Source organism: Panthera uncia, assembly GCF_023721935.1.
Source record: "Panthera uncia isolate 11264 chromosome A3 unlocalized genomic scaffold, Puncia_PCG_1.0 HiC_scaffold_12, whole genome shotgun sequence".
In the NCBI taxonomy this organism is placed as follows: Eukaryota; Metazoa; Chordata; class Mammalia; order Carnivora; family Felidae; genus Panthera; species Panthera uncia.
In genome coordinates, this window is record NW_026057579.1 from 14,093,452 (window position 1) to 14,116,011 (window position 22,560).

The 22,560-nt window shown below is 39.0% G+C and overlaps 1 protein-coding gene across 1 annotated transcript in view; it reads right to left on the reverse strand.

Annotated features, from left to right (window-relative positions):
- Positions 1–22,560, reverse strand: part of TTC27 (tetratricopeptide repeat domain 27) — a 186,230-nt gene that overhangs the window by 86,618 nt on the left and 77,052 nt on the right. The gene's annotated exons all lie outside the window — the stretch shown is intronic.

The window sequence follows — 22,560 nt, forward strand, 5'->3', positions numbered from 1 at the left end:
AAGCACCGCAGACAAAGCACTCTTTAATGTATCTATTTCACAACTATGATTCACTTTGACAATGGCATTTGTTAATATAAATCAGAGAAAAATTGGGGCGCCTGGGTGGCTCAGTCAGTTGGGCGTCTGACTTCGGCTCAGGTCATGATCTTGCAGTCTGTGAGTTCGAGCTCCGCGTCGGGCTCTGTGCTGACAGCTCAGAGCCTGGAGCCTGCTTCGGATTCTGTGTCTCCCTCTCTCTTTGCCCCTCTCCTGCTCATGCTCTGTCTCTGTCTCTGTCTCTGTCTCTCTCTCTCTGTCAAAAATAAATAAACATTAAAAAAAAATTTAAATCAGAAAAAAATTATATGAAGAACTTCATTCTGGACTATTTTCTCAGGAATAAAGTGAAAGCAAAAGGTGGGTCTATTTGGTCACAGTGAGTGAGTTTTCTTACTCTTCAGCAACAGATCTATAAGGCAAGACATTCACTCAGGCAAGACCATCTTTAAGGTATAGTGGACAGCTGCAAGCTCCATTATATTGAAGAATCCCTCTGCTGTACCAAAATACCACTGAACTCCCAGAAGCTACATCAAGAAGCAGACCATTAAGACCAAGATGGCTGACTCTGCGAAAAGGTACCAGGGCCAACTGCAAAGTCACAGGCTGGCACCATCCAGTGGTCAAATGATCAGTCTTCGAAAGAGCTCACATATTCAGCATCAAAGTGAATGCAGCCATACTCTGGAGTTCCTAAGCAAATACATGCATAATGGACCCATTACCACAATCATCTTCACCTGCCTCTTAATATGTCATTCAATTTATTGTAAGTATACATACTTTTCTGACATATACTTAGATCTTCTCTCAACTATGAATTATCATGACCTATTCTACATAATGCAGTACTCTAACTTGGTTTTGTTTGTTTGTTTGTTTTGCCAGTTGACTAGTTTTCACAGGCCTATCCTATGAGGATTAGGCAGTAACCCATAGGTCAATGTTAATTTTCTGATTTCAATGTACATATTGTGGTCAATGTAGGAGAACGTCTTAGTATTTGAGGATGATGAAGTACCATGTTGGCAACTTACTTTCAAATTCTTCAGGATACAAAAAATAGTTGTACTGTACTTGCAACTTGTCTGTAATTTGAAATTATTTCAAATTTTTATGAAATTAATTTTTACAATTGAAAATCTCAAAAAACGTATGAGATCTCAAGTCTAAACTTCCTCAAAAGAAAGAAAACGAGAATCTAACATACCCCAGAGTACAAACCCAAGACAAGGAGATCAATTTCTAAGCAGGAAAACTCTTAAATTGGGGGTTCTCTGTATTTTACTAGGAGGGAGATATATACGTTAGCCTAAGAATGTCCTGTAGAATGAGAAAATACTCATTACATCACTTCTTTGACAATCCAAGATGTTATTCAATCAAGTCCATCAGAACAAACTGAGACATAACCAGACTCTTAAACCATCTTGGTCAAAATATTTTTAAAGCTTTCTGGCCTTACTTCAGAGAAACTTAATAGCAAAAAGGTTGCATGCTTCTGCCCAAAGCTGTTTAGTCATAAGAGGAAGAGAAGAAAAACTTCTAGCTGAATACATATGGTTACAATACATAAATAAAAGTTTCGCTGAATTAATTCATCAAAAGGGGGCAAATTTTCCTTTTATCAATTCTTTTTCTTTCTTTAGAAAGAAAAAAATAACTAATGCTTATTATAATAATAAAAGCCAAAATCAACACATAACACCTACTTTTATACAGTTCTAACTACATGCAAAACACTTTATTTTCAAAAAAAACCTCATGTTGCTTGCCTTAGGTACTGCATCTAGCTAAAATATATCAAAATGCTCAGTAAAAACCTCCTGATTAATGATCAGATTTATTACATATTTCAGATACTCTCAGATAACTTTAGATGATCTCAGAGTATTCAAGCATCTCTGATATTCTCAGATACTCTCCAAAATCACAGGAGAAGATCAGAAAACCAACACTTATTTGAGCTGGATTCCATGAATAAGCCCCTGTAGAAGTATAGTCATGCTTAAAAAGAGCTTGATTAGGCCATAAGTATGATACTGATTAAAAACAGAATTCTAACCTATTTTCACTCCTGCACAGAATACACTTCTGCCTACTTTAAGCATGATGGCCTCCTAAATAAGATTTACCCACCCATAAAGCTAAGAACATTAAATTAATATACAAATGAAAGGGATGATGGTATACTGTTATTTGCCTATTTCCTCTACTGAATTGAAAGAACTCTTTTTTATTTGCTAATTCACTATACATACAGGGACATATTTACAGTACATCTCTAGATTTTTCAGAGCAAGATTTTTTTAGCAACTCATTCTGAAATAATTCCACTCTATTCAAACAACTGGAATCATTTATAGGCATGGTAAATAATTCTATTATATATAAATAAACTCAAGTGTTTTACAGGAAAAACAGTGCTGGAAGGTGTAAGTGACCTGGATTCTGTTCTAGGTTTATCTCCAACAAGCAAGTCGTTAAACCATAATGGTACTCATCTATGAAATGATGTCTGTACTTCCAACATTCAGTGGGTACAGGGCTTTATCAAAAGAGTATTTTGATCCATTTGAGGAGGTTTGCACCATCAACTGAACACAAGATTTGTTAGCGGTAAATCAAACATCCAGATAGTTTGGAAGACAACGTAGGACATTCAGTACTAGGAGAACAGGAGTGAATGAAATTGGGGCCTCAATCAATACTGTGTATATCTATGTGCATGAACACGGACACAAACAATGCATTCTGTGCAAAACTGGAACTTTGCAAGCTTACACGTACTCCCAGAAATGTAGGTAAGTAGTCTCTACAGCAGTGTCTTACCTTTGCACCAATTTCTCTTTCTGGTTTCTAAGTTTCATGAATTTCACACCTGAAAGTCATGGGCTCTTGATTATAAGTTAAAACTGACATGAGGAGGTGGTCTTTAAGGAACGATGATAATGCCAAAAATGGAGAGAGAGAAAGACAAGCATATATATCCTAAACCCACCATTAAGAACTGAATCATTGAGAAATGAAAGCAAGACAGAGCATAGTCCAGGATGGTGATAGAAGAGAGTGAGGAATAGTCTAGGGCTTGGTCCACAGGTGGGGAAAGAGCCAACTCACAGAAAATCCAGGCATGACTGCTGGGACACACCAACAATAATTTTGTGATGTATGCACATTATGATATGAGACTGTTATCAAATGTTAAGGCTCCCTTTAAATGTCATTTTCTCCCCAAACACCACCTCAAAGCATTTATACTTTGAGCATCCTTTGAGAAAATGTACTTGGGCATACGGATTCCCTAACCTCATGCAAAAACCACTCTCAAACCTTCCAGGAACCTTAGTACCACAGATCAGAAGATATTTCTATATAACAGGGAATAAAAGAATAAAACCACAGAAAGCAACGATGTGCCTTGTCTTTTCAGTGTTCTGTTTTCAGTAGAAAAAGAACTTCCACCAAAAAAAAAAAAAAATAGGGAAGATGAAGCCTACATTTTAAAATTAGCACATGGAGAATGATTTAGTATAGAAGGACAATTCTGTACAAAGTCTGGTATGATTTAGACTTTATTTATGTGCTCATATCTAAAAGTATGGCACACATATCTTCAAAAGAACAGAGCTAGTCCCTAAGGACCTACCCTCCCACTGAAGGCTATTCATTCTTGCTAGCATGATATCAAAGTGTTTATCATCTTTCTGAAGAGCCAAGCAGAAATTAGCTGATAATCTAAAAGGTATGATTGATCATATGCCAAATCACCTTGCTTTGTTGTACAATCTCTGTACATATGTGTGTGTAAAAAGGAGGGTTGGATTTATTATTAAAAGATGTACTTAATCAAATATATCCAACAGTTGGTCTGAATAGCTTCCTCTGACAGGAGTCTGCAGTCATTCAGCTATGATTTACAAATAGAGTAGTCAAGCTAACTACTGCCTCAAACCCCCAAGTCCAAGAGAACTTCCAATAGGATCAAGGGGAATGAGAATTAAAACCTATTACAAATACTCTGTATTAACACCATTAAACCTATTGTTAGCCCAATTTTAGCTCGTGTATAGGAAACTGTAACTCAGAGAGATAAAAATGAGTTGCCCAAAGTCATAAAGTCATAAAATAAATAAGCCTGCTTGATTCCAAAGACCAAGTTGATAGCTTCATTAAAACCTCACCTTATAACTAAGTGGGCAATTACCAGGGCTGTGAAAACAAAAAGCACCTTCTCACTGGAAAAATATTCAGAACTCCATAATTGGTTTTTTTCCCCACCTGAATCCCATAACATGGGAGTCAGGGCGTGGCCTGGTCAAGAACTTCAATTATTGCTTCTTGTTCCAGACACAGAAAAGACTTCAGTGTGTGGGATGATAGAAACTGGGTCTACTAATGGGGACTGGGAGAACGTGGATGCCTTTATTTATGATTCCAGAGCAAATAGATGAACATAAAAGGTAGTCCTCAAGGAAGCACTCCCCTTTGTCATACCTTAGGTCAATAGTCTTAAACTATTTGGTTTCAGGACAACTCTAAACTCTTATAAATTGTTAGGGACTTCAAAGAGCTTTTGTTTGTATGGGCTATAATCTATCAATAGTTATCATATTAAAAATTAAAACTGAGAAAAATTTAAATACTCATTAATCCATTTTAAAATAAAGTAATAGGGGCGTCTGGGTGGCTCAGTTGGTTAAGCGTCCAACTTTGGCTCAGGTCATGATCTCATGATTTGTGAGTTCAAGGCCCGCACTGAACTCTCTGCTATCAGCACAGAACCTGCTTTGGATCCTCTGTCTCTCTTTCTCTCTGTCCTGCCCCGGCTCGTGCTCTCTTTCTCTCTCAAAAATAAATAAGCATTACAAATTTTTTTAACAAAAAATAAAATAATAGATGCATTATATTAACATAAATAACATGTCTTTAGGAAAAACAACTTTAAGTCTTGAAAAGATTGGCAATGTCTTACATTTTTGGACATCTCTTTAATGTCTTGCTTAATAGATGACATCTAAAAATCTCAAACCTGCTTCTCTAGTCAATTTATTGCAATAAGGTATTTTGATTGAAGTTTAGGAAGAAAATTTGGCCTCATACAGCTATGTGGTTGGAAAAGGGAAGAGTGATATTAACACCTTTTTCAGTTAATTGTAGAGATTATTCTTTGATATTACACCAAAATTCAACATGTAGTAGCTTCTCAGCATTACCTGCAATGTGGAATTTGAAATCTTATCAATGAACTTTTGTTACAGCAAAATACACTGGTAAAAAAACAAATAAACATACAAAAACACTCATTGATCTAACTTAAAGCTTGAATGGATCTTTTACAGAGGCTTGATTTTTTTACCATCTGTATTAGTCATTTGGAAAATGTACACATCTTCCACATGTGATGTATTTCACATAATATTAAAAAATATATATACCTTAGTATCACCAACAATCTCCTCAGAAAACTCTGATCCCAATACCTGAAACACTGGGAAACTGTCAAGTTCACAGGGACAGATCCAAGTTTCCCAAAACTCTCATCTTTAAAAGCTCAAGATTTTATCACTAGTAACAAATTACTGTCAATTTCTCTCCTTGAAGTGATGAGCTCACTTCATTGCTTTTTTGAGAAAATTTCTGCCAAATAATTAAGTTTGAACACCCCAACGGTATCGGTAGTTCTTTCAAGTAAAAATCATGTTCCATGGGCAAAACAGCTAGTTCAGCTTTTTCCTGAGACAACCACGGTATGTTAGCACGGAGCGTAAGTGTTTCCTCGTACACCCCATTTCGTCACAGAGAATATTCCAAAAGACACCGTCAAGGGTAAAGACTTAATAAAATAACATTGGGAGCTCGGGCGGCTCAGCTGGTTGAGCGTCTGACTCTTGATTTTGGCTCAGGTCATGATCTCACAGTCGTGGGATCGAGCCCTGAGTCGGGATCTGTGCTGATCGCAGAGCCTGTTTGGGATATTCTCATGCCCTGTCTGTCTGTCTGTCTCTCTCTCCCTCCCTCCCTCTCTCAAAATAAACACAGTTTAATAAATAAATAAATAAGCAAATAAATAAATAAGATAATATTTATTGCTTTATCAAAGGCATTCATAAATAAAACTTTTTTTTTTTTTGGAAACCGAATGCATGGCAGTGAAGCATAGGATGACTACCAACACAGGTTTGCTGCCTCCCACCTTGATTCAGGTGAAGGAGCCGGCAGTCTGCCACCCCCACTGCCTCTTCTGACCCAATGTATGAACAGAGTGCAAAGGCAAATAACACCCCAGTATTATTATTACAGAGATGATTTTAACCTGTAGATATACTGAAATGGTCTGGGGACCCCCAGGGTTCCACAAATCACCCTTTGAGAACTGCTGCCTTAGAATTAGCAGATACACTATCTCTAATGCCTTCCCCACACCCACCCACCTCGAACTTTCTCCCCAAACTTCTCCTTGCTTAGTGTTTAAGGAAATACTTAGAAATTCTTTTTTAACCTCTTGTCTTGAAAAATTAGGAATGAGGGGTGCCTGTGCTGTCAGTTCAGAGCCAGGAGCCTGCTTCAGATTCTGAGTCTCCCTCTCTCTCTGTCCCTCCCACTCTCATGCTCTCTCTCTCTCTCTCTCTCTCCAAAATAAATATTTAAAAATTTAGTAAGAATAAAAATTAGGAAATGAAAACACAAGTTGGCTTGTTTATAATCTGCAAGGATTATAAAAGTGCAAAAGAATACCAAATATTTATTATTAAAACCTAAGTGAAAGTTTTAAACTCCTAGCATCATCTTTTCTAATAAAAAGTTAAAGAGTTCAGCTTAATAAATACACCCTACCTTCCTTGGTGGGTGTCCAATGCCAAGCTCCTGTTCTTCAGAGCTCAATGTCAATTGGCCCCAGATTCTGTGACACTTAATCACACTCACCTCTAAGGTTCCTCCTGGCACTCCGTCTCCCATTAAATCACAACTCTGGCCTCCAGACCTGGGTAAATGACCTTTTAGCCTCTGTTCTCTAAGTCCTGGGGCAGGCACGAGACAGAAAAACATCTGGAGCTACTAAAGATTAACAGCCTACCTCTGCCTAAGGCAGTCTTTCTCAAAAGCGCCCATAATCACCACCCCAACGCTGAGCTCACCCCGAAGCTCTGAGGGCTAGGCTGAAGAGCTATACTTTCACAAGCACCTCAGAAGTGCTCCCGTGTTCAGGCAAGTTTGGGTAACGTTGCACAAGGCCGTTAGGATGCACACAGGGTTTTCTTCCAGGGAAAACTGACGTGTCCATTTAGTCAACACAATCCGACTCTGTCCACAGAACTTCAGCATGTCCCTACCTGGAATCCAACCAGAGTTATCGTTTAGGGCCGCCTTGGAAGTGTGCTTCAGTGGGTGTGCTTTCTTCTATCCTTTCAGGAAGTTCCTTTGCTGTTTCCTATCGTTCACTTTTCTGTAACTTTCTAGGCTTTTCAAAAACATTTTTTACTGCTAATAATAAAGATCATTTTAGGGGCGCCTGGGTGGCTCAGTCGGTTAAGAGTCCGACTTCTGCTCACATCATGATCTCAGGGTTTGTGAGTTCGAGCCACGCATCGGGCTCTCTGCTTGTCAAGTGTGGCATCTGCTTCCAATTCTCTGTGTCCCTCTCTCTGGGTCCCTCCCCAACTTGTGCTCTCAATCTTTCAAAAATAAATAAACATGGCCTCATACAGCTATATGGCTGGAAAAGGGAAGAGTAATGTTAACACCTTTTTTAGTTAATTGTAGATATTATTCTTAAACTGTATGTGAACTAACTTGGATTTAAATTAAAAATTAAATAAATGAATATTAAAAAATAAAGTTCATCTTATGCTGTCTATTACTCGTCCCACTTTTATTTCACTTGTCTCTGAACTAATCATTGCCTATTCTCTACCAAACTGTTATTATGAAATCCATATCCTGGTTTCAGCCTAGCCATGTCCCTCAGGACAGCCTCTTTACTTGGCCTTGGCAGAAGCCAATTTCACTCGCCCCTGTGCATGTCTTCTTCCCTCATAGCACCTCATCCTGAGAGTGGCAGTGTTCCATTTCCTTCCCCTCTCACCTCAACTGTTGGCCTGAAGGGGCAGAGTTCTGCAACCCAAGCCTCTCTCACAAAAGCCTCTATTCACTTCTTCCTGCCTGTGCTCATTCAATTCCTTTCCTCTAGACAATGCAAAGTCTTATTATATTGATATCTTTTTTTAAGCCAGTTCTCGTAGCTTCCTCAGAACACTACAGCATGTCGGATTCCCTTGGAAAGCAAGAACTTCAAAATCCAAGGGAGACCAGACCTGGTTTGAATTCTAGCCCAGCTATAAGACCTTGGGTAAGTCACTTAAAATTTCTGTCCTTCGTCCCTCATTAATAAAAATGTAGATAATGCCGATAAGCTAGACTTATTTAGCACCCGGCATATTAAGGGTTCAGTGAACAGTGGTAACTAGACACAATTCTAAATAAATAGCGGTTAACTATAATCATTCCAACAAATAAAAGCACAGCTACAATCACACGAGCAAATCCTAGTATGCTTTTCAGAAACTTTCAAATGCCGCAAATGATTACTCACGCAGGTGAAGAACAGAGTCGGAATGGACATGTTTTCATCTCTCAGATTTTTAAAAAACTCAGTGGCATGACTCAGCATATTAAATGTGAAGCACTGTAATTATCCCAAAGTTTTCAGATTTTCCAGGTAGTAATGACTGCTTTTAGTAAGTTATATGAAGGATTGGGCAGCTTTATTTTCTCGTACCTAAACTTTCCCTCCTGTAAAGTGCAGATAATAATAACAGTCCAGATTTATTGAGGGTTTACTATATGCCTGGCACTATTCCAAGTACTTCACGAAAATTAACCCATTGAATCTCTCAACATCTGTATGAGGCAGGCTCTACTTCCTGCTCTCTCTGTTCTACAGAGGAGTGAAGCACAAGAGATTAGGGGGCTTAACCCTGGCCATCATACTTGACCTCTCTTCCTCTTGGATTGGGAGGTCTGTGGACAATGAAAGCTGGTGCCTTTCTGACAACAGACATTCTGATACTGAAGCAGGCAGAGAAAAGCAGAGATGGGAAAACACAGGTGAGAAAAGACAGAAAGAGAAAGGGCTGATGATCTGGTTGAGCCCCTAAATCTCAGCTATCGCTGACACTGGAATACCCCAAGATTTCCCAGTTCTAACAGCCAATACGTTTCCTTCTTTACAGCCAGTTTGAATGGGGTTTCTGTCCCTTACAACGAAAAGATTCCTTATTGAAACCTGTTCTTAAATTTTACCGAAGCAGAAGTGTAAAGGGTCTTGAAAAGCTCTAAACTTCAATCTATCCTTACAAGCACCTTGTATTTAGGAGAGGATATTTAAAATAAGTATAAATATCAAATGTAATTTCTCAAATTTTGAAGCTATACCCACTAATTAGGCAAGCCCAGCCATAACCACAGTCAGTTTGAATTACTACACTATGTGCCCATCCCCCATCCCCTTCTTCCGGGGCTCCACAATGGCAGTGGTATGTATACTCCCCACTCACACAAATTGTCACACATCAAGGTCAATACCAAGCCTGTCAAGTACAATGAATGTGGATGTGCTTTTATGAAGATACATGGAAATATCAGAGCACAGTCATATCCTGAGACACTAAAACATGAGAGAGCATTCTTTAATGCAGAACAAATGACCAGTTTGTAATATAAAGAAAAAGTGTTGGTTTTTTGGTACATTGAGAAATACAGAGTGAACCTTCCCTTATCACTTCTAATGGTCTCAAAAGGTAGTAATTTATACTTGAAAGTCATCATTTTTTAGGAAACCCTTTAAGAAAAAACTGACATCTCTTTATCTCTTTTCCCACCCGCTAAAACATTACAACCAACAAAACTGGAAATTACTATCCTCTGAGAACACTAAGCTAACCTCTGTGATCACGGTGATTGTTCTGTTACTGTTAGCTCTGGCACTGGGCTGAAGATCTGGACTGGAATGATATGAAAAAGGACTGGTCTGTACAGCTCATGGATGACTCAAGTGCCAGATGAAAATTTGATCTTTAATTTAGCCAATTCTCAAAGAGCCCTGCTAATAAGTAGCTAATTCAAACATGAAGCAAACATCCACTGAATGCCTATTCTGAGAATACAAAAATAAACAAAATAAAGAACTTGATCCCTCAAGAAGCTCACGTTCTAGATGTGAAGACAGAAATGTTTCCAATAAAGTATAATATAATTCAGTAAATGCTCAAATATAGCTACAGAAACACAACCCAGGAAGAAATCATACACAAATGGTCAGTTAATTTTTCAACAAAAGGACCAACCAGTGAAGAGAAAAACTAAGGACGATTACAACAATCTTGGTGAGAAATGATAAAGATCCTAAGGTGGTATAATTCTCTCATAAGGTGAGGGGTAAAACAACTTCAGGGGCGCCTGGGTGGCTCAGCTGATTAAACGTCTGACTCTTGATTTCAATTCAGGCCATGATCTCCCAGTTCGTGGGTTTGAGCCCCTTGTCAGGCTCTGTACTGACAAGTAGGGAGCCTGCTTGGGATTTTCTGTCTTCCTCTCTCTCTGCCCCTCCCTGGGTTTTTCTCTCTAAATAAATAAACATTAAAAAAAAAAAAAAACAATTTCAGAAATCCTCTTCTCACAAAACTCAGAATGAAGCTAAGATAGGTCAGAAGCCGGGGTTTGCTCAGGGACACCTTCCCTCACAGTCATTATCTGGCTGAGGAATGGGAGGTCACAGGAGGACATTAACTATCCCTCGCCGCTCACCCCTGTGAGAATGCCAAGGGGAGTTTCCGGCACTGGACGCCACAGGATGGCATCCTCTACAGCTGGACATCTTGCTGAGAAACTGGGGGGTCCTGAGGAGCTCCTACCCGGAGAACATGCCTCCAGCTTAGTATAACTAACATATTACATCCTACAGCTGGGTCCTCTACCTTCTTTCTTGTGGTCATAGCCCAATCTCTTTGAGAGAACCACACACTTACACAATGATTATAAGCTGAGATGACTCACATAAGCTACGTCTCTGCCCCCAACTACTGCCTTCCTGCCCAATGTTCTTTATGACGACGTGCAAAGGGCAGTTCTGATGTGATGCCTTGACCCAAGGTCTGCCTGTGGTCTAAGGACAGAAAGGGAGGCTCTGTGTTAACACATTTGTTGCAGAGCTAATTTTACATATTATCAACCACATACACATATTTGGAACTGTTGGATCTTTTTTCTGACCCTGCTATCCCATCCTTTAAATACTTTAACTTGTTCTTGATGAACAGGTGCTTCTCCTAAGCATGCTAAGCCTTTTGTATCTGCTGAGGCCTCCCTGAGCTCAGTGGCCTAACAACACCTCACAAATTGTTTAGTTCACTGCTCTGTGCAGAGCTCAACTGTTGGGCCTTCACTCTGGTGAGGGTGACCCACTATTCTAGGCTATCTGTGACTTTGTGACTCACAACCACTGGCTGATGCTTCAGACAATAACTGAGAAAAGCTCCTCCTCATGAAGGTCTCTATCTCTTGTTACCGGCTCTTCACTTGGGATCTAGGCACTGCTACCAGCTCCCCTGGACGCCATCTCTGGCCCCTAGACTGAAGCACACTGTTTGCATGCGCCATCTAGGGGGTGTTGTCCAGACCTTACAGGTCTTGTCAGAAGGAAAGGAATAAGGAAATAAAGCAAGAGGATATATGGGGCCTGTTTGAAAAAAGAAGCATCTCTGTTATAATTACCTCATATCCAGAGTTCAGGGCCCCAGGGGAAGGTGCAGAAGGAAGATTCTTGGCAACCCTAAAGAAGCCTGCCAGTTAGACACACCCTGGCCAGGTGTGCAGTCTGTAGTCAGCCCTTCCATTCTAGGGAAAGGCCTCTCAAAGAGATCCACATAACTGCAGAGGAAGTTCACAATGACCACTAGTATCAACATTGGAGATTATCAGGCATTTAAGGAAAAGCAATACCAAGAAAAAAAGGGCCAAAAGGCACCTGGGTGACTTCAGTTCAGGCCATGATCTTGCCGTTCATGAGTTCAAGTCCCACATCGGGCTAACTGTTGTGAGCACAGAGCCAGCTTTGGATCCTCTGTTCCCCTCTGTCTCCCCTGCTTGCATTCTCTCTCTCTCTCTCTCTCTCAAAACAACAACAACAACACAGAAAAGAAAAGAAAAGAAAAGAAAAGAAAAGAAAAGAAAAGAAAAGAGAAAAAAACAGCCAAGATGAACATATAAAATAATTTGTTACTGAGGAGACAGAATTCATGGAAAATTCTAATGAACAATGTGCAAAGAAATTAAATGAGACACTGCATCAATGAAACAAGAAAAGGCTATTAGAAAAAAACTGGAAAAATACAGAATTCCCGAAAACTAAAATAATTTTCAAATATTATTTTTAATGAAATAAAGGTTATTAAGAATAGAGCACTGACAAAAAAAAAAGGCATAGAATTGTGATTCAAATCACTATATTGTACATCTGAAACTAACTGTAAATTGAAAGAAAAAAAGAAAGAAAGAAAGAAAGAAAGAAAGGGAATTGTCAAAATAAAAAGCTACAAGGATAGGCTGAATATATTAATGATCAAAACTAGTGATACAGAAAAAAGGGTAAAAGAAATCTCCCATGACATCAAGCAAAAGTACAAAGAGATAGAAAGCATGAAGAGAAGAGTCATACAAGATAAATTCAAGAGATCTCACATAAGTCTACAGAACTGAACCAGAGAAAAAAGCTTTTTAAAAAAGGGAGAAAAAGTATAATTAAAGAAATAATAGAGGGGTGCCTGGGTGGCTCAGTCAGTTAAGCATCTGACATTGGCCCTGGTCATGATCTCGCAGTTTGTGAGTTTGAGCCCTGGCGTCGGGCTCTGTGCTGACAGCTCGGAGCCTGAAGCCTGCTTCAGATTCTGTCTCCCTGTCTCTCTCTCTGCCCCTGCCCCACTCATGGTCTGTCTCTCTCTCAAAAATAAACATTAAAAAAAATTTTTTTTTAATTAAAAAAAAAAAGAATAAAAAAAATACTCCCAAACTATAGAGATGTGATTGTTCACACTTAAAGAACCTGGTAAGTACTCCAACAAGAGAAATAATAATAGTTATATCATTTGTTAAGTACTTCCTGCATGAGAGACATTGATCTAAATATTAATTAATATAATCCTAATAAGTACGTTTATGCCATAATATACATGAAGAAACTGAGTCACAGAGAGATTAGGTAGCTTGTGTAAGGCAAAAGCAGCTATGACGTGATAGAGCTAGCATCTGAAAGCAGGTAGTATGATGCTAGAACCCATGCTCACATTGAGACATATCCAGAATTCCAAGTATGGAGAGCAAATTCTAAAAGTGTTCAAAATGAGAAGAAAAATATCACTTAAAATGGAACAAAGTCAAACTGCCATATTTATCAGCAAACTAGGATGTCTGAAGATATTAAAGAAATGACCTCATTTAAAGTCCTAGAAAAAGATGATTTTGAAACTAGAATTCTATACCCAACCCAACTAAGAAATTCTGATGGAAAAATACATTCACAAAGACTCAAATTTTACCACCCGCTTCCTTCATATGAAAAGTTACACAAAAGGTAATAAAAAAGACAATAAGGAAAACAAGGAAGGTACCAACTGAAATAAAAAGAAACAGTAGTAGCTGACTACAACCTAGAATAAGTTAAAAAAAAAAAAAAAAAAAGGCAAAAAAGGAAGCTGTCATGCCAGCCTTTGTCAAGTAGCAAAAGTTTAGAGACAAAGCATTCAACTTCTTCTCCATAGGTATAATCACAGGTTTTGATTGTATAATTAACATATATAATCATAATTGTAATGTAAAACTGATTTAAAATTTTAAAAATCAACATATAGATGAAACACAGATGACATCAATTACAGAGTAAAATGCAGAGTAATAATCCCTAATAATTGCCCAAAAAAAGCATAAAAATGGAAGAGGGGATGAGAGGTGTACTGATTTCATCCATAATTCACAATGTGGAGGCAAGAGATTCCATCTAAAGTTGATAAACCTAGAAATAGAATATAAGCATTTAAATAAGTATAATACAAGTGTAATATTTAAAGTTATGATGGAAACCACTAGCATAAACAACAAAAAAAAAGAAACTGCTAAAAAATGGGCTAGGAATTGGAGGAAAATATGTATCTTTCATTTGTGATCCTTCGGAGTAGATTAAAATGTTTTTACCATGTGCAGTACCAAAGCTCCTAATAGGCAATTTTAAAGCCAAAATATTAATTAAAGGGCACCTTGAAAAATAAAGGATAGGTTCAGTAAATTACAGAACCTCCCCTTAGCAGAGTAACATACAACTACCGGAATGAATGAACTAGATCCACAGGTACCAACATGCAAAGTTGATCAGGCTGTTATACCTTATACCTTAAGTATAAGGTATACCTCAAGGTATAAGGTAATAAAGACTGCATGATCCCACTGATGTTTAAGAATACTTACGCTAAAGAACCCAGAAATGGACCCACAAACGTATGGCCAACTAATCTTTGACAAAGCAGGAAAGAATATCCAATGGAATCAAGACAGTCTCTTCAGCAAATGGTGCTGGGAAAACTGGACAGCGACATGCAGAAGAATGAACCTGGACCACTTTCTTACACCATACACAGAAATAAACTCAAAATGGATTAAAGACCTCAAAGTAAGACAGGAAGCCATCAAAATCCTCGAGGAGAAAGCAGGCAAAAACCTCTTTGATCTTGGCCGCAGCAACTTCTTACTCAATACGTCTCCAGAGGCAAGGGAAACAAAAGCAAAAATGAACTACTGGGACCTCATCAAAATAAAAAGCTTCTGCACAGCAAAGGAAACAATCAGCAAAACTAAAAGCCAACTGACAGAATGGAAGAAGATATTTGCAAGTGACATATCAGATAAAGGGTTAGTGTCCAAAATCTATAAAGTTATCAAACTCAACACGCAAAACACAAATAATCCAGTGAAGAAATGGGCAAAAGACATGAATAGACACTTCTCCAAAGAAGACATCCAGATGGCCAACTGACACATGAAAAAATGCTCCACATCACTCATCATCAGGGAAATACAAATCAAAACCACAATGAGATACCACCTCACACCTGTCAGAATGGCTAACGTTAACAACTCAGGCAACAACGGATGTTGGCGAGGATGCGGAGAAAGAGGATCTCTTTTGCATTGTTGATGGCAATGCAAGCTGGTGCAGCCACTCTGGAAAACTGTATGGAGGTTCTTCAGAAAACGAAAAATAGAACTACCCTACGACCCAGCAATTGCACTCCTAGGCATTTATCCACGGGATACAGGTGTGCTGTTTCAAAGGGACACATGCAATCCAATGTTTATAGCAGCACTATCGACAATAGCTAAAGTATGGAAAGAGCCCAAATGTCCATCTATGGATGAATAAAGAAGATGTGGTATATATGTACAATGGAGTATTACTCGGCAATCAAAAAGAATGAAATCTTGCCATTTGCAACTATGTGGATGGAACTTGAGGCTATTATGCTAAGTGAAATTAGTCAGTCAGAGAAAGACAAAAATCATATGACTTCACTCATATGAGGACTTTAAGAGACAAGACAGATAAACAAACATAAGGGAAGGGAAACAAAAATAATATGAAAACAGGGAGGGGGACAAAACAGAAGAGACTCATAAATATGGAGAACAAACGGAGGGTTACTGGAGGGGTTGTGGGAGGGGGGTGGGCTAAATGGGTAAGGGGCATTAAGGAATCTACTCCTGAAATCATTGTTGCACTATATGCTAACTAATTTGGATGTAAATTTTAAAAAGTAAAAAATAAAATTAAAAAAAAAAGAATACTTATGCTAATGCAGAAAAAGTAATCTAGGTTACAAATTGTTGAGATTGGAAGGCAAGCAAGGGAGGGAAACCCTTTTTACTTTCTGTTTCTGTATTGCTTACACTTTGTATAATTAGCAGGTATTATTTCTATAATTAAAAGCAATTAAAAAACAGTGACATAGTTTAAAAAAACAAAACATACTTTGCCACTACTACCCATGGACTTGGTCCAGGTGTTACATATAATGCCAGAGGTGAGGTTTTCCATCAATATAAAAACTAATCTAAATGATTTCTTTATGAAAGTATTCAAAAACAAGTATGAGGCTCACTGTATAAATCCTGACGTTATAGGACTATAACCAGTTTTTCCCCAATTAAGGCTTTTGTTATGATTACTAGAAATTAAACAGTCATGTAAAGAAGGGACTATCAGCTTTTAACAGAGAAGTGTTTTAGCCTACACAGGAGCAATAACCTCCATCATAGTACCAATCGTCCTATTCTGGGCCCTTCTCCCTCCAGAATCAAACATGATACATAAACTTTATTCCAGCAAAGCATGGATGCAACTACAGTATTAAGAAGAAGTGATCCTGAAAAACTAAAACTTATTTAAAAATTGTTAAATTTCAATTAACTGCCACAGTAGAGAGAGTCAAACACAGTACAGACTCCAGGGGCAGAAAACGGCTATATGATTTCCAATTCAATGCAACATCCTCCCAGAAATTCAAAGGTGAAGGAAAAGATCCCCATTAGGCAAGCATCTTCAGATGAACAGGGGCAGACCATCCCCATTTAAATTAACAGGGTTAAGAGATAAGTGAGCAATTAAAATTAATTAGCAAGATTATTTTAATAATGAACATAAAACAATCAAAAGCGGGGTATAAGTAAATACTAGAGAATGTAATCTCACTTTAATTCACTGCTTCTGAATCATGACCACTAAAAAGTGTTTCCACAAATATCATTTTCTTCATGATTACCACCATGATCATAGCCCCAAATATGCAATCGTTAAAAGAACTCCAGCCTAGAATAATTTTCATGAGATAGGGTGTTTTTAATGGATTGTCCTCAAAAATTTGGAGTTTCTTCTTCCTCCGTGGATCCTATAACATTGGTTTGTTTACCTTTTGGTGTGATGCAAGAGTCTCTACGTTTGGTATGTCTGAGAAATCCCTCCCAAATCTGCCATCTTCAGGATTTGCCATCACATCAATGGAGCCGTTCATCACCGTGTAAGTTACAGGCGAGACTCTCATTAACTAGCCAGGCCGACTGGGGTGAGTCACCTGACCTCATCCCACCTGCACTTCCTCAACTTGTAACATGACAAGACTAGGCTTTTCCCTTAACAGCTCCTTTGGCTTATTTTTCTTCCAGCTTTAACAGCTTATCATTTTATCATTTTATAACAGCTGAGGAAGGAAACAGATTTTTAGAGAAACTAAAACAGAATTTTTTCTAAACATTGTTTTATATATACAAGTACTTTTAAAATCATTTTCCTCTTATTCTTCAGGGATGCAGCAACTTCAGCAAACACAGTAATATCAAACTCTGAATCAGAGAATTGGCAAAAGTTCAGATTATGAGGTAAATAGCTCAACAAGTGACAGAAAATTAGACAAATTCTGCATTCATCTTGTCACATGATCTGGCTAGTTTCCAAATTTTCTGGGTTGGGACATGAAATGATTTTCTCTGATGTACCACCCTGTAAAGGCAGAAATAACAATTCCCTAATCCTGTTCTTTAGGCAGAGAAGTATACAACTCTCCAGAATGCAGAAGCTGGATGGCAAGATGGAGAGATGCCACATATATGAAGCCAGGAGAGGGCAAAGCGTGACAGCATGGTGATGTGGCTGCTTCTTTAAATCTATCTTCCCCAAACACATCCTTTGTTAATCAATATCCAAAAACATAATGTGCACAATTCAAAGACTAATGCAGGTTCCGAATTAAAAAGATGTGTTCTACACTTACAGACAAATTTACCTCTATGCTTTTTTAGTTTAATTGCCGCTCCAAAAGAGAAGTGAATAGGGGCGCCTGGGTGGCTCAGTTGGTTAAGCATCTGACTTTGGCTCAGGTCATGATCTCACGGTTTGTGGGTTTGAGCCCCACGTCGGGGTCTGTGGTAACAGCTCGGAGCCTGGAGCCTGCTTTGGATTGTGGGTCTCCCTCTCTCTCTGGCCCTCCCCCGTTCATGCTCTGTCTCTCAAAAATAAATAAACATTCGGGTGCCTGGGTGGCTCAGTCGGTTAAGCGTCCAACTTCGGCTCAGGTCATGATCTCGTGGTCCGTGAGTTCGAGCCCCGCGTCAGGCTCTGTGCTGACAGCTCAGAGCCTGGAGCCTGCTTCCGATTCTGTGTCTCCCTCTCTCTCTGCCCCTCCCCCGTTCATGCTCTGTCTCTCTCTGTCTCAAAAATAAATAAACATTTTTTAAAAATTAAAATAAATAAATAAATAAACAAACAAACAAACATAAAAAGCGGGGGAGAATGAATGATGACTTGGTCATTTTACATGCCAAAATTAATGTAATAAATGAATGCAAAGCCAATCATTTCTAAGTCAATATGTCCTTCATTAATAAATAAATGTAACCTAGTATTATTTGTATTATGAAGGCCAAACTTGGGCAAGAAAAAAAGAACTATTTAAACTGTTTCCCAAAATAAAAAAAAGTATTATGTGTAGTCTCCTTGAACAAAAAAACTATACATGTATTTTAATAAAATATACATATTTGATCATTTTAACACTAGTTACTTCAACATTTTGCTGTTTTAGTGTAAAATGAGCTCGTAATAAATAAAATTCAGTACAATAGGGGCAATTCAACATGAACTCTTTAAGGTGCTCCTCATGAAACCACATCTTCACCTTCCTTCTTTGCTTTATATTGGGCCCGGTTTCAGGGAGTGGGGTCTGCACATGGCCCCCAGCTGTCAGCTGTCTCAGAGGCCCCCACAGCCATGGAGAGCACCCAGCCCGAGGTCTCCTCACTTCCCAGGGCAGCCTATATCCAGTGGCAGGGAAGGGAAGGTAGGGGGTGAGGGAGATGCTGGGCATGGGAAATAGCCTGGGCTGTGTCGGGCCTGCACCTCAGTGTGACTTCTTCCTCGGCCCAATCCCACTTCCTCCAAATTCTCTTCAGGTCGCAATGAACCCTGATCCCTGTCTCACTGTTTTGGAGAAAACAACCGGTGACAATACTATAAAGGGACCTGAAGTAAGATGATACTCAGTGAATGAAAAGAAGTAAAATGATTACAAGGGTATGTGATGCTGCAAAGCACATACGAGGCCCTCAACAAATCCAAACAGTGTGCAGGAAGAAAAGTAACAGGACATGGTAACTGCATAGTATCTTGCAGAGAAGGGGAGGGCACTGAAAAGAGGTAGTGGAAAATCATTCCAAGACACATAATCTGGCCCTTAGAATGTAAGCTCCTGAAAGTGAAAGATAAGGTATCAATTATCTTGGTACACCCAGGGTGCAATACAGTCCCTGGTACATACTAAGAATTCAGTAAATGTTTGCTACCCAGGAAGTTAGCAGCACTGATATTTATAGTAACTTGGTAACCCTCTTACTTGGTTTGCCAAACGATACTGGCACAGAGCAGCTCTGGAATGGGACATGGTATTTTGTTTTCATGGATTTTTTGTTTGTTTTTTGTTTTCATGGATTTTTTGAACAAAGACTTCACTTAATCCAGATAAACATCTGGTTTTTCCTGGCAACTGAAAGATTTTTAACACAGGTGAGCTATTTTTAAACGAAATACATTTTAAAAGCTCTTAAAGACTGTTTTTAAAGTGTTCACATTGTTTAGTTTCCCGATTTCTCTCTTTGAAAAATAATCTTATTCTAAACATTTTTTTCCTTAAGAGTTTCAATTTAAGCAGACAGATGAAAAAAGTTTTATGAATTTTACTATCTATCATTTTAATTTCAATTTCAAGTTAAATGATTTATCTTGAACAAGTAGTAAGGAAATCATCTCTTAAATCTGTATGTCTAGGGGCACCTGGGTGGCTCAACCGGTTAAGCAGCCAACTTCGGCTCAGGTCACGATCTCCCAACTCATGAGTTCAAGCCCCAAGTTGGGTTCTGTGCTGACAGCTCAGAGTCTGGATCCTGCTTCAGATTCTGTGTCTCCCTCTCTCTCTGTCCCTCTCTCCCTCACGCTCTGTGTGTGTGTGTGTGTGTGGGTGTCTGTCTGTCTGTCTCTCTCTCTCTCTCAAAAAAACATTGAAAAAAAATTTTTTAATCTGTATTTCTACCTATACTGAATCTTCTCCCAGTAAGCAGGGCTCTTTAAGTAACCCCCAATCAAGGTCTCTGCTTCTATTTTCACCAACAAATGCTGCAGTACTCTTAAGACTCTGTTCAAAACTGTGACCTTTGGGGAGCCAGGGTGGCCGAGTTGGGCAAACGTTGACTTTGGCACAGGTCATGATCTCACAGCTTGTAAGTATGAGCATTCAAGCCCTGCGTCGGGCTCTGTGCCGACCGCTCAGAGCTGGAGCCTGCTTCGGATTCTGTGTCTCCCTCTCTCTCTGCCCCTCCCTTGCTCATGCTCTGTCTCTCTCTCTCTCTCAAAAATAAAGTAAAATACAAAAAAATAAATAAAACGGTATTTAAAAAAAGAAAGAAACTGTGACTTTTGTCATGTTACCCATAGTTTCTCCCACTCAGAGGAGAAGATACACATTCTTTTGCCTTCTGGAAGACTTGACACTAGCACTGGAACAATGAGCCTTCCCAACATTATCTCCTGCTGCTCTCCAGCATGACCCAGACTGAAGCACCCTGTCCTCTACACACACGAAATGCATTCTCCCTAAGTCATCTCTCCCTCCTCCTCACCCCAGCCTTGTAGACTCTGGCAAGTAATGCTTATGATTATTTAAACCTGAACATACTTTATACAGTATTTAGATCTCACTATATTCTTCCTTCCTGTGTTCTCAGTTAAAAATCTAACTCAAGCCTCACTAAAAAAACATCTGGACGTAGGACATGCACTGACCCCACCTTCCTCATTGAGATGCTGGGCAGGAGCTGGACATACAACTGGAAACCAAACGAGTGGCAGTGTTAACCTGGTACTTGAAAGCATACACATTCTTTTTTTTTTTTTTTTTTTTTTTTTTAAGATTTTATTTTTAAGGAATCTCTACACCCAACCCCAAGATCAAGAGTCGCATGCTCTACTGAATGAGCCAGCCAGGTGCCCCCAGGCATACACATTCTTAAACCAAGATAACTTCTAAATGGAATATAAGTGTGTCTGATTTTTTTTTAAGATAAACTTTTTCTTTTGGAATAATTTCAGATTTACAAAAAATCTGAAAAGATACTAGAGACAGTTCCTGTACACTCTTCCCCCATTTTCTCCTGATGTTAACAGATTACCTAAATATATTTTTCAAAACTAAGAAATTAACATTAGTCCATTATTACTCACTCAACTACAGACTTTACTCGTATTTCACCATTTTCCCGTTAATGTTCATTAATGTCCTTTTTTGTGTTCTAAGATCCAATGTGGGATACCATACAGAATTGCCTTAGTGTCTCTGATCTGTGATGGTTTCTCAGTCCATGTTGTCCATGACCTCGACACTTTTGAGAGTACTAGCCAGGTACTTCATAGGATGCCTCTCAGTTGGGATTTTCCTGAAGCTGTCTTGTAATTAAACTGACGTTACCGGTTTGGAGGAAGAATCCCACAGAGAGGAAGTGCTCTTCTCACCATATCCTATGACCAGAGTGTATGTGACGTCAAAAGACTTCTCTCTGGTGATGCTAACCGTGACCACCTGATTAAGGTGGGGCGTTGCCAGGTTTCTCCGCTGTAAAGCCATTAGTGTTCTGTTTCCCACTCTAGTTTTGAAAGTGACTAAGTCCAGCTCACACTCTAGGAGAGACAGAGATTAAACTCCACCTCCTAACGGGGCGGGGGGGGGGGGGGTTGTATCTACATAAATTATTTCAAATTATTCTATAAGGAAGATTTGTCCTTTCTTCCATTTATTCAATCAATCCTTCACTTATAGCAGTATAGACTCATGTATTTGTTGTAACACTTTGATTATAATCAAATACTTTGTTATTTTGTTGCTCTAACTGTTCTAGCTTTGGCTATTGGGTTCTCTTTCAGACCAGCTCCTGTGTCCTTCTGACGTGCCCCAAACCCTCTTTTTTTAACACTACCTTACTTTTGGGGCACTGCGGTGGCTCAGTTGATTAAGTGTCCAACTCTTGTTTTGGCTCAGGTCATGATCTTACAGTTAGTGAGTTTGAGCCCCACATTAGGCTCTGCGCTGATAGTGTGGAATCTGCTTGGGATTTTCTGTCTCTCCCTCTCTCAAAAATAAATAAACTTAAAAAAAAACACTACCTTACTTTCTTGCGCTACACAAGATATTCTTGTATTTTCCCTACCTCAGCAGCCCCAATCCTACAATCAGCTATCTACTCAAGGAGCAATGGTCCCTGTTATTGAAGAAGGGTGTTTAGAAACCAAGATGTGGCCACAACTTGTGCTCATTTGCTGCTGAGGTGCCAGTGCCCTGGACTCTCAGTAGACAGAGCTAAGAAAGATATAGAACCTACAGA